Source organism: Euprymna scolopes, chromosome 3 (genome assembly GCF_053919585.1).
Source record: "Euprymna scolopes isolate OS-2025 chromosome 3, ASM5391958v1, whole genome shotgun sequence".
NCBI lineage: Eukaryota > Metazoa > Mollusca > Cephalopoda > Sepiida > Sepiolidae > Euprymna > Euprymna scolopes.
Genome location: NC_136484.1, coordinates 141859466 through 141873650, shown reverse-complemented (window position 1 = coordinate 141873650; position 14185 = coordinate 141859466). Strand labels below are relative to the sequence as shown.

Here is a 14185-nt window from a genome sequence, read left to right as displayed (position 1 = left end):
TATATTTAAATAAGGGGGTAGTCACCAACAATGTGTATTTTTTAACATTATTTTATTATTCCGTGTCTTGGTTTTTCGTTGAGAATTATGTTTGGATCATTGTAATAATTTTTTTTAAATCATTGAAATCGTTTTTACGCGTTTCAGACGTTCTGTGAAGCGTCCTCGTCATATGTATATATATATATATATATATATATATATATATATATATATATATATATGTATATATATATATGTATATATATATATATATATAATTTTTTAAATACCTACAGGCACTAGTGTTTTATCTTCTCTGACTCTATTAGCAAGGAACAAACTCACCCGGCCAAGAATCGTGAGAAATAAAGTTGAAATTTAAACATTTATTTTTAAATGTTAAGACGATGATAGTGATCTAATGCTTATGATATCATGATGTACGCGTGTAAGCTCACGTGACCGACTTTTAACCTAAATTTAGAGTGCTCAACAATAAGAACCGAGTTCTTAAAGGGGCTGACAATTCTTACTAATAATTCTTTAAATACCTACGGACACCAGTGTTTCATCCTTTCGGGACCCCCCCCCCCACACACACACCTAATATATATATATATATATATATAAATGACATAAGTCTACATTCCTAATATCAAGATGCTGACCAGCCTTGTAATTTATTCCTTTACGTTGACATGCGCCTAGAGTCGTAGAAATTTCCAGGTTAGTGACTGAGATCTGGGAGCACGTTTACCTTACAGAGGGAGGTACACCCCTGGATCAAGACGAAAAGTAACGGGAAACTACCGTCCTTACTTGTTTCCCCGAGATAACCAGGATTCTACAATTTGGAGAACATTGGTTGCCAACGCTGTTAAAAAACAGCAGGGCCGTAGTATGCAGATACGTTGATATGCAGAATTCTTGACAGCTAATAACATCACTGGTGATACCCTCCAGCGCCAACTCTCCTAAAGTGTGTATATTCAGAGTATATTTCTTGTGTGCAGAGCGTTTCCTCAGTTGGCAGAGTGCTTTCCTCGCATGCAAGATGCTCGGGTTTCAAATCCCGGGTGCGGATATGTCTGACTGATGAGCCCAAATGAGGGCAAAAATCGAGTCTTAGACTTCCGGTTCGTTGGCTGGTTTGGCTCTTGTGAGCTGCGGCGTTCTTTGGGCTGTGGAAATAATTATATATAATCTCATATTCTGAAAATTACATATATATATATATATATATATATATATATATATATATATATATATATATATATATATATATATATATATACAGGGTGTCCACAAAGTCTGGCTACATTATGTAGCCAGACTTTGTGGAAGCATCCTCTAGATTATGTAACCAGACTTTGTGTGTTTGTGTGTGTGTGTATATATATATATATATATATATATATATATATATATATATATATATATATATATATATATAGGGTGCCCACAAAATCTGGCTACATAATCTACAGGATACTTCCACAAAGTCTGGCTACATAATGTAGCCAGACTTTGTGGACACCCTGTATATATATATTTCTATGGAAATATGATTTGTTCAACATCATTTCACCCTTTTTATATACTAATCCTTAATTTATGAAGCTCAATGTAAATACAGAGCATATGACAAGCAAATAACAAATATCTATATTCCAAATTTCATGATGTTGACCATCTTACAATTTATTACTTTAATTACGTTGCCATTCATAATTCCTGACAGCAACTTTTTCAGAGCACAAAATAATTCACTTAATTATTATATCAATCAATGAATGTATTCTGCCCTCAACTCGCCAGAAGAAATAATAAACATTAATCCATAAAAATAAAATAAAATGCATTTGGGCATGATTACAAAATCTGAAAATTGGAAGAAGAGAATTGCAATTACCTTTCATTTTATCTTTTATTATGCGATATAGACTTTTGTTATATATATATATATATATATATATATATATATATATATATATATATATATATATATATATATATATATATATATAGTCATTCACATACAGTACTGTTTCGCTGCATCACAGCTCATCAGTGCTGCTAGACAGGTAACTACCTCAAGCCAGGATCGAAACCCAACCGCCCGTATGACAGTCAAGGCCTCTAAAAATTACGCTAATCGGCGGCTGCTGTGCGAGTAGTGAATTAACGATATTTTTACACTGTCCGAAATACCTAAGCTCGATTTGTTTACACAAAGAGCACCGCTTTATACGCTAATGGTAATTCGTGTATCACTTCTTATTATGCTCAACTCAAGATAAGGCGCATTATAGTCATCCACATACAGTACTGTTCACAACTCATCCGTGCAGCTAGACAGGCAACTACCTCAAGCCAGGATCGAAACCCGACCGCCCGCGCGAAAGTCAATGCATCGAGAAAAGCCAACGTAAAACTAATAGGAAAGAGATCAATGTTAAGTAAGTTACAGTACCTATAGACGCCAGAGTACAAAAAAAAAAAAAAAAAACAGTCCAAAAGAAGCAACGACGCTGCCAAAAACAACATTATAAACAACAGCATCAACAAAAACTCCCAAAACAAACAGCAAATAGAAAATCAAACAAGAATCAAAGCGAAAGCCAAGAGTTTGTTGATGGTGCGCGAATCGTTGAGATCGTATCCGAATGAAAAAAGAAGCACTTTAAACAGATTTCAAAGTCGACAAATGACAAAATGTCTGTGTAAAGACGAGTTCTTTTTGTTTATTGACATTTTAGCAATTGAACGAAGATAAACAGAGAAACTCGCAAACAAGCGCAATCGTATATCGGAATACGTGAATATCGGCCGTGTACACATGTGTATTTAAGTTGGATTCAGTTAAAAATAAAATTACCAAGAGAATTACTTTCATTTTAAATAACCATTTCCAAGCACACACACACACACACACACACACACACACACACACACACACACACACATACAAATATATAAACTAGTTTAGAGTTGGATGAGGGTTCAACACCGGAAACCAAATCAGTTCCCGTACTCGTATATCTATAGCCCTAAGAGGAGATAACTCCTGCCTGTCTCAGGCCAGTTCAAGGGGCATAATTGCCACCTCTACATGGCCCCCTTCCCGTGACCACGGAATGTATGAATTCAAAATTCATGTGACTTCCCACGCATTCCTGACGATAGGCTTCTCGGTGCTGGTCTTGTGTAACCGGATGCTTGTCTTTCCGATGGTTGGACGACTGTTTGCGAATATCCTCGGGTGTCGCGTTCCTTCATGTCTGTAATGTCATCCATTTTATATTTCGTCATCTCGACTGTGTTATGAATCTACCTCTCGACCAATGTCCATTGGTTCGTTAGGGGTCTTAATCCGCGGTGGCTTCGGATCTGGAGGTGGCTTTTGTGTACGCGGTGTGGCGTGAAATGGGCCATCCACGACGGGGTAAATTTTCCAAAGAAATAGACGGTTGCGTAAAGTTACCAAATCACTAATTGAGGACATAGCGGATGCGAGGGAAGTTAACTCCCTCTAGCATGCAAGATCTCATTTCTTACGCTTTGCTACCATGTCACCTTTTATTAAGTTGAATACTTAATAATTTTTTTTTTAATGGAGAGTAGAAAACGCATTGTGGATGCGTTATCGGCAGCTCTGTTACTCTCGCTTCTTATTTGTCCTTCAGTCCTCATTTTTTAATGAGTGATTTTTCTGACAAAGGGAGAAGAAATAGCTGTTTTCTAGGTTGGCAGTATTTTGCGCGAGCAGTTGGCAGAGATGGCCGAAATTTTCTGTTTCTATGTCTATCCTTGTAGCCATGTCACTAGTAAGAGTGCTGGAGGTAAACGTTTTGTCTGGGCTGACGTTATCCGCCTGATAGTCAGGGACCCGAACCTTGGATTAACCACTAAGGAAGCTGTCCTATCAGCAGGTGCAAAGTACTGGGGCTGCTGTATTGCCATTTGGTGAATGGATTTTTGACCATGCAGTAGCTTCTGGTGGGGCCTCTCGATGCCATACTAGTGGGTAATTGTTACGGCTTTACTTTATCATTAGCTACAAATAATAAAAAAAATTCTTCGTTTCTTTTTCTCTCTTAGTTTCCCCTCTCTGTCCTGCTCTAAGTAAATCTGACGACCTAGTCCACAAATTTCAAAATTTCATCATGACAAGTTTCAAGAAAAAATACACGATTAAACCCAGTTCTCCAACTTCCAACGTAGACCCCTACTACCATGTCTCCTTCTCCAACATCAGGGATCTACGTTCTAACCTTCCAGAGGTTGAAACCCTTTTATTTTTAAGTGAAACTGGCATTGGACAGGCTATTTCCCTAGAAGAGTTCGCAATTAAAGAATACTCTAACTTCACTTCTAAATCTGACCCCCAAGATCGCCATGGACATGGAATATGTGCCTATATTAAAGATAGCTTTCCATGTGGGAGGGACATCTCCAGGGAAGATCCTAACTTACCCTATATGTGCTTCCGTGTTGCTTTAGCTCACACTACTGCATTTATATTTACTCTCTATCGCCCCCACAACAGCGGAGTTTCTATCTTTCAAAGCATATCTGAGAAAATTGACCAAGTCCTATCTGCTTATCCTTCAGCTAACATTCACGTATGTGGAGACTTCAATGTTCACAACGTCGAATGGTTGACCCACTCAAACAAGACCGATGATGAGGGGAGATTCTGTCATGATTTCTCCATTGCCTATGACCTCACTCAGATTGTTCAGGAACCCACCCGTGCGCCCGACAATGACGGTCAGTATGCGAGCTTACTAGACCTTTTTCTCACAACTTGCCCTGAACTATGTTCAGTTTCTGTTCTGTCTCCTCTTGGATCTTCCGACCACTCTGTTGTATCAATTAAGATAAAAATGAAATGTAATATGTCCCCAGACGTACCACTCCATCGTACAGTATATCGATACACTAAGGCTGACTGGGATAGCTTCCGTACATTTATATCTGATCTACCTCTGCATTCCATGTTTAAAAAGGATGTGTCCTCTATAGTATTAGACCTGACGGAATGGTTAATTGTAGGTATTGATCGTTTCATACCCTCGAAAAAGTTTCAGCAAAAACCTAACAGCCAGCCATGGTTCTCTCCAGAATGTGCTGCTGCCATTGCGCACAGAAATCACTTTTTCCACTGTTTCCAACGTAATAGATGTATGGAAAATAAAGCCGCTTTCAGGACTGCCAGCAACCATTGTAAGAAAGTAATAAAGAACGCTAGAGAGTTGTATGCTCAATCTGTTAAGTCCAAAGTAGCTGAGCAGCGGCTTGGTTCCCACCAGTTTTGGCAAATAGCAAACAGAATCCTGAACAGAAGCGTGTGCTCCATCCCAATTATTATCAATGGACCTGAGGTAATCTCGTCAGCATCAGACAAAGCCAAACTGTTTGTCAAGAACTTTGCAGCTAATTCTACCCTTTGCAACTAAGGCCGCCAACCCCCAATATTTCCTCCTGTATCAGAAAACACGCTATGTGATATACGTATATCTGTACGTGATGTTGCCAAGCTAATCAAAAACCTTGATTCCAGTAAAGCAACTGGCCCTGACGGTATTCCAATTATAGTACTCAAAAAACTTCAACCAGAACTAGCGCCCATACTTACGAAACTCTTTAAACGTTGTCTTAAGGAGAATAGCTTCCCATCTCCCTGGAAAATTTCATCAGTATGCCCTGTATTTAAGAATTCAGGTGATCGCTCATCCCCCTCTCAGTACAGGCCAATAAGTCTCCTGTGCGTCATGAGTAAGTTGTTGAAATCTGTGTTAAATACAGAAGTAATCAAACATCTCAACAAAAATAACCTTCTTAGTGACACTCAATATGGTTTCCGTTCTGCTAGATCTACAGCAGATGTGCTTACAGTTATATCTCATAGGATTAGCAAATCTCTCGACGGAGGCAACCTTTCTAGGGCAATTGCTCTTGACATATCTAAGGCCTTTGATAGGGTATGGCATAAAGGTTTACTTCATAAGATCTCTAGCTATTGTATAGCTGGAAATGTCTTCCCAATTATTAAATCATTTCTTTCTGATAGGTTCTTAAGAGTAGTAGTTGAGGGGCAAAAATCAGAAGCTCACAGTATTAATGCCGGTGTCCCTCAGGGGTCCATCCTGGGCCCAACTCTTTTTCCGATCTATATTAATGATCTTCCAAATCACATCCTTACATCATTTGTAGACATCTATGCTGACGACACTACCATTTATGGTAGCACATCTAAGACAGTAAACGACCAAGTTCTCTCCGATTCTCTCTCCTCTGATCTTGAGCACGTAGTACAATGGGGAAAGGAGTGGCTGGTTACTTTTAATGCATCTAAAACCAAGCTTCTCTCTTTACATCATCAACATTCTGATCCACATCTGGCATCAATTGAAATGAATGGTTCTCGTCTTCAGGAGGCCTCAAGTTTTGACAAGCTTCTGGGCTTGACCTTTACTCCTGATCTTAAATGGAACACGTACATCAAATCTGTTGCCAAGGCCGCTGGAAAAATGGTGGGATCTTTCTATCGATCCGGTAAATATCTCACTGCTGATGCTATTCTCTATCTATATAAGAGTCAGGTACGTCCAAGGATGGAATATTGTTGCCACATCTGGGCAGGAGCTGCTAGAAAGGACTTGTCCTGCCTTGATAGAGTTCAAAATAGACTTCGTAGCCTCGTAGATGTCCTTTTCTCTTCCTTGCAACCTCTATCCCACAGAAGAGATGTTGGGAGTTTGTCTCTGATGTATCGTTATTTTCATGGAAGATGTTCAACTGAGCTTCAATCTATGGTCCCCCCTCGCCAAACTTTCACAAGAAACACTCGTCTAGCTGTACACACTATCAATACTTCCCCCCACTCTTTATCTGTGCCTAAACCTAAACGTAGATTCCATGAACAAAGCTTCTTTCTTAGAACTGCACGCCTGTGGAATTGTCTTCCGGTTTCCTGCTTTCCGGCTGACCACAATATGGTTGTGTTCAAGTCTAACGTAAATAAGTTCTTGATAAGCCGTTCCATATAAGTTATCAAATTTACCAAATTTTCATCACTAATGATTACTGTATTGTCCAATGTCTACTGTACACTCTTTAACCCTTATCCTTGAGTGGCCTCTTGGCCTTGATAAGTGGTGATACCTATGTAAAAAAAAAGGAGATAACTGCTCACACCTGAGCGTATCCTGTACTTCTACAAGGCCACTATTCGCCCATATATGGATTATTGTTGCCACATTCAAGCTGGTGCATCTTCCACTAGCCTTTCCTTCTTAGATAGGATCCAGAAAACGGTCAGCAATCTAATAAGTGCAACTTTAACAAATAGGCTCCAACCCCTGTCCCATCGCCACAATGTTGAATCCCTGTGTCTGTTTTACAAGTATCTTAATGGGATGTGCTCTGATGAACTCATTGCACTTGTGTCCCCTCGACGTACATATCTCCGACAAACCTAGCAACAAAATCACACTATTCTCTTTTAAGGTACCTAAATGCCATTTTACTCTAATAACTTCTTCCCTAGAATGGTTAGACTTTGGAATTCTCTTCCTGCTACCTGCTTTCCAAACTGTACTAGTATACAGAAGTTCAAATGCAACGTAAACCAATATCTTAGCCATCTATAGGCATGGTCCCAATTAGTAGCCCTTACAAGTGACAATGTGCCTTGTTAGGGATGAAGCTGACTAAAAAAAGGAACCGTTGGTTGAAACGACGTTAAAACAACAACTATGAAGATGAAGATAACAGCTCACAAATAAATATACTAAGTTCTATTAACTTATTATGAACTGTCAAAATAAATAAATAAATAAATGTATATATACGTAATATATTTTATTACTTTATAATATATATATACATATATATATACATATATATATATATGTATGTATATTAATAAATACGTGCGTATGTTAGAACTGTTTCATTTTAAAAGTTACGCAATTATGCACAATGTAAAAATATGCAAGAATAGAATTGAACGTAATAGGTAAATGAAACTATAAAAAACTAATAATTAATTAAATAAAGTTTGTTTTTCAAAAAAATATACAAAATAGCTAACCTTCATGAAGTCACAAGCATGTTTATGACTGTGTATATAGAGAAGTACGTTTGAATAATTTTGAATAGAAAAAGTATGCTTTTAATATCAAACACGATCTTATAAATGTATCGATATATAAATACATGTGCGGCTGCTAGAACGTTTTTCATCCTGCATAATGTAGAAAATATTTTCATGAATAGAATTGCAGGTAAGAGTTAAATTAAACTAATCATCCAATAAGAAACTATAAAAATAAATAAATATTTAATTTAATTCATTTTTCAAAGAATATGCAAATTAATTAATCTTTATTTAGTCGCTCGCATATTCATGAGAAAGTATCAATGTAAGTGCTACAAAAACTCAACTTTATGTACTGTACTTTATATATATATATATATATATATATATATATATATACATTCTTGTCCTTCTTGTACATATATCTATATATATATATATATATATAGAGAGAGAGAGAGAGAGAGATATTCATATACAGTACTGTTTCGCTGTATCACAACTCATCAGTGAGGCTAGACATACACCTTTCCCCAGTCGTGGATCGAACCTACAACCGTCGTGTTGACAGCTCTAACCATCAGACTAAAAGTCAGTGATTATAGCTCCTCAAGTGTCTATACAAATTAACAACTTGCTCGTCGCGCAGGGGTCAAACCATCAGTTTGTTTACAAACAAACTAATAGTGGACTTCGCTTAATTGCTTGAATACGCGTCGGGTTTAAATATATTTACAAAGTGCTAATAAATTATATGCATATATATATGTATATATATATGCATATGTATATATATGTATATATATGTATATGTGTATATATATGTATGTGTATATATATAAATATGTATATGTATATATATATGCATATGTATATATGTATGTATATTATTATTTTTTACTATAATAATTAAATACTTGCATATATATGCATATATATATGTATATATATGTATATGTATATATATGTATATGTATGCATATGTATATATATGTATATATATGGTTTTTATGTATATATATATGTATACATGTGTATATATATGTATACATATGTCTGTATATATATGTATATATATGTATATATACATATGTATATATATGCATATATATGTGTATATATACGTATATATATATATATATATATATATATATTTATATATATATATATATATATATAAATTTATGTGTCTGTGCGCGCTCGCGCGTGTGTTTTAAGAGGACTTCTACAACTTGAGCTGAATAACATTCCAAAACTGAAAGGCGTAATTCGATAAAATATTTTCCTGTGTAGGTTTTCGTTTGTTTTGTTGAGGTATATGTTGATGGCCTAAGAAAAATTCATATATGGTGAACATTATATATATATATCTTAGCATGCGTCGAAAGAAGTGTTTGCTCTGATTGGTAATAAAGAATGATTTCTCAGTGAATTTATAATAGGTTTTTGTCTGTATTTAAGCGATTATAATAATAATAATAATAATAATAATAATAATAATAATATATATATATATATTTATATATATATATATATATATAAGCGGGATAAGACACATATTAAAATCCGATGAAACTCCTGATAGATATTACTAGAGGTAACACTTTCAGGGTGATCGTAGCCAAAAAGGAAAAGCTCAATATTTAAGATTAGAGCAATATATAAATTTAGTTGTTAAATTAAAATTCTGAAATCAAAATATAGACACATATATTCGAGTTAAGAATTTATTGTTTGACAAAAGGAATATATAGAAGGGGTTATATTAATTTCCTTAATCCATAGATTTCCAATAATGACTCATATCATCAGAAGAAATGAAATGCAGTAAGCAAAATGTTCAGCTGTGAAACCCCACTTATTTGCTTTTCAGTACAAATATTGAAAATAGTTTTTTGGTGGTGAATGATTGTTATGTGAAAATAATTATTGGAAGAGGGAATTTCATACAACCTGGGCAGTCCATTATCGGAAGGAGTATAATGTCCTCCGGGGTAATTTCCAAGTAGGCAGAATAATGGCCCAGGGAAGAAGGCAGTAATCCCATATAACAAAATGCGTGGTTGCTCCTTATTGATATTCCGAAAAGTATACGGGGCGGCCGTATTCGTTGGTGTGTTGAATGCGTTTTGGTATATGTAATCTAGATTCTGTTTTGGAGTTGGCACAGTAAATCAGATATCGGATGGATATACCGATCCATTGCATATATTTCCATGGGTGATGTAATTATATATGAATGTCTATGGTGCAATGGAACTCGAAACTCAATGGTCTTGGTAGCAAAATATTCCGAGAGATGATTTTTAGAAGCGATGTGTTGGACGAATAGCTTCTAATATGGGATTGATACTTAGTGAAAGCCGGTCAGCTTTCTTGTTGTGAAGGGGTGAGGGAAGCTTTTAGATGATATACATTCAGAATTTGAGAGATAATATAATTATTTCTACAATCAACAATATCGCAACTATCATATGTCATAAAAGCCAACAAACCGGACGTTCAAGACTCGTTTCGGCTTTATTTAGATACATCAGTTAAACACATCCGAACTCGGTATTCGAAACTCGAATCTTTTGCATGCGAGGCGAGCACCCTGCCACTTTAGCAACCTCGCAACACGTAAAAAAGTCTGTTAGCTAACAGATCAACTGACTATGAAATGTACCTACTTCGTCTCAAAGTAGGGGCGTGGTCATCCAACCACTGAGAACCGAAGACGATATCTCAGAAGCAGGATTTTTATACTCGCTAGTACGATGTCGTCGAACAAACTAACCTAGCGAGTAAATTAATATTTAATTTTCAGAATGTGAGAGACGATTAAATTACTTCCACAGTCAAATAACGTCGCAGCTCCCATGAGCTATGAAAGTCAATAAGCCGAAAGTCCAATACTCGAGTTTTTGTTCTCATTTCGGTCGTATGACCACACCCCTTTTTGGAGAGGAAGTAGATACCTTCCATATTCGGCTATCGCCGAATATCACGATATGAAAGGTTTTTCTTTGTGTTCTTATCCTTTCTGGAGTATGTGTTGGGATTGTCCATGAATGAAGCTAAGGCTCTTGGATCCCTTTCCAGCTCCATGGCTGAATCTTTAATAGACAATCTTTCTGTGAGTCCAGCAACAATGCATTTGCTTTTCGATAACCTTCAATCGCCCGTTTTTTTTGGCATTGTAAGAGATCTGCAATAAAGCGATGGGCAATATACGTTCCTTGATAAAGAATGATATGTGAATATCGCATGAATTTGAATAAAAATTTGGGAAATAACTAACCTTAAAGCAGTCCTTTGATGATACAATTAATATTTTTTTGTGACGTATATTTAGTGAAATATTGATATTTTACTAAGCAGCAATAAAAGGATTGGCACAGTTTACACAGAAAACTGTATTTTATATTATAGATGTAAAATGTACATACCCACTAAAAGGAACTCATTTTGAGTAGACATACAGAGGTAATATAATTGCTTAACCCTAACTGGGGATCAATTAACCAACACGCCTCATGAGTAAGGAATAGAGTCAGAAGGGGTTGAAACAACTTCCGTAGAATTATAATTGCAATATTACAAAAAGTCAACGAATAACAATCACACATACATACATTACAGTTTATTAAAATAGATATGGACATTTAAAATACCGTTAACATTTGAACTGCATAATCATAAATCTATTTAGTTCGATGACATTTTCATAATGTCTTATTATAGAGGTATAATATCATGGACATACTATGTACGTCTGTTTTGTATTTGCATAACGTTTGCTGGGAGTCATATTACACAAGACGATAAAGAAACAGATGTCTTCCATTGAAGGATTTTCCTAGTATTTCTGGAAATATCTTTCCTTCGTCTACATATTAGCAACTGAAGACTCGGAAAACACAAAAGGAATCCTAATTATTGACAAAGTTAATCGCACTCTTCTATTTTATGTATTTTAAGAAGGGTAGTGATGGCGGCTCCGAGCTTACCCACAGTTGGTGCAAGCGATGAAGACTTCCTCGCCACTCACTCTCAACAAGTCGGTCTCACATTTTCTGATTCACTTGCTAGTATCTTTCCAATTGTTTGTTTTCATGCATACCTTAACGCAACCCATAAACCATTTTATTTATTTTAAAATCTCATAATAATGCATTCGAATTCCATTAATGCTTTCTTTACTAAATTACCAAAACTTGGAACAATTTCTTGTCACAATTAGAATCATAACCCCCTACTCTCCAATACCCAATTACGCTTGTACAAAACAATCTACCTTTAACTATCTTCAGCTGGTGTCGTGTGGCATATAATTAATGATCTCTTTCTGAAGGAGCTCTTGAGTTCCCATATTTGAAATCCTTCTTCTCATATTTCCTTGTCCTGAGGAAACATAGAAAATCAAGTCAGTGTTGTCTTAGTTTTGAAATATCAGCGCACATCATTTCGGCTCAGGTTGACAGATATTTTAAAAATCTCAGCCATGTCAAAACAAAATCGGGGTAAACAGATGCAAAAGGTCGGATTTACTTGGCTGACAGCATTTCAAAACGACATAACAATATCGCATTCTCGTTGTCTTTAATATATTGGCATGTATCTCTCCCCGTCCCCTCTCTATTGCTATTTCTCTCTATATATATCTCTCTCGTGTTTTGTCACGAGGGAAGAATTACAATTTAGTTTGATTGTGAATGCCATTTCCGGCGTGTCGGTCCCCAGATCAGCCGACTCTTGAGTGCTTAAAATGCTCCTTCAAATGTTAAAATAAAAGAATATTTTTTTTCATGAAAAAATAACGTGTTATTCGCTCATTGTATACAACGTACAATTCAAGGTGTCAGTCAGTAAAGACGCTGAAAACTTGAGAAGACCTACAAGTCAACGTAGTCAACCCCCTTGTGCCTATCGTTTTATCGTGTTAAACACTCGGGGAACCGATTATCATGCACAGAACTTAACCACCGTTCCGGTGACGTCTTCACGGCGCGGAAACCAAGGTATTCTACCCGGTAAACGATAGTAACATAGTTGGCTAATTCCAACAAATAACTTACCGAAAAATACCTGGTTCTATTCCTAAAAGTATCATTTTAAGAATCTAGGCATTTCATATTTTATTAATAAAAACTGATGGATACATATGACTTTTAGATTTCTCAAAAATACACTTTAATATTGAAGATTATGACAGATATTGTAGAAAACCATAAACTTTGGTTGCAAACATGATTTGCGGCAACTCTAGTACAAATTGCATTTGAACAGACGCCGGCATTGATGATGCGTAACTTGTAAGGAATTAATTTCTTAAGGAATGGCAGTCGATTTGATAAATGCAAATTGGATATTTCGAGTATATTAAGATTTGTGTACGTATGTGCATATGACATGACATTAACAGATAATACGACACTTGCCTTCATTGGATCGTAAGCAAAGAGAAGTACAATGTTAAATGTATATGCATTCCTTTTTCTGCTCGCTATTTTTTGGAAAATGAGCCGACGGAGATTTTTGCAGATCCGTGTTCCTATAGTTTGATTGCGTTTCGTTATTGATCTTATTTAGTCACACACACACACATACACGCACACACACACACACACTATATATATATATATATATATATATATATATATATATATATATATATATAAAACGAGAAAAATTGATAATGAAAATAAAAATTTAATAATTACCATATTTTTTAATCTACGAAGAATCCAAACACTCATGGATTCTCAAAGATAAGCCATTTCATCAGAAGCAAAAAAAAAAAAAACACACACACACTAAAAATTTATTACTGATAACGTAAATTTGAAAATATAAAAAATAACTTATATATATTATATAAAAGTAACTTTGTGTGTGTGTGTGCGTGTGCGTGCGTGAGCGCGCGTGTGTGAATTCGTTCACTATGGGCTCGAAAAGGGCTGGGCCGATTTTTCTGAAATTTCACAGGAAGATACATTATGTGCCCGGCAGTGTTCTTAGATAATTTTTGCATCGGAATGTCTTCAATAATTATCGATAACACTGGGTAACACTATTTTTTAAAACTTTCTGTTGCATTTGATTTTTTAATTG

General features: G+C 35.7%; 1 protein-coding gene across 2 annotated transcripts in view; it reads left to right on the top strand.

The window, feature by feature from the left end:
• The window catches only part of LOC145259539 (uncharacterized), a 207307-nt gene that overhangs the window by 117842 nt on the left and 75280 nt on the right, over positions 1-14185 (top strand). The gene's annotated exons all lie outside the window — the stretch shown is intronic.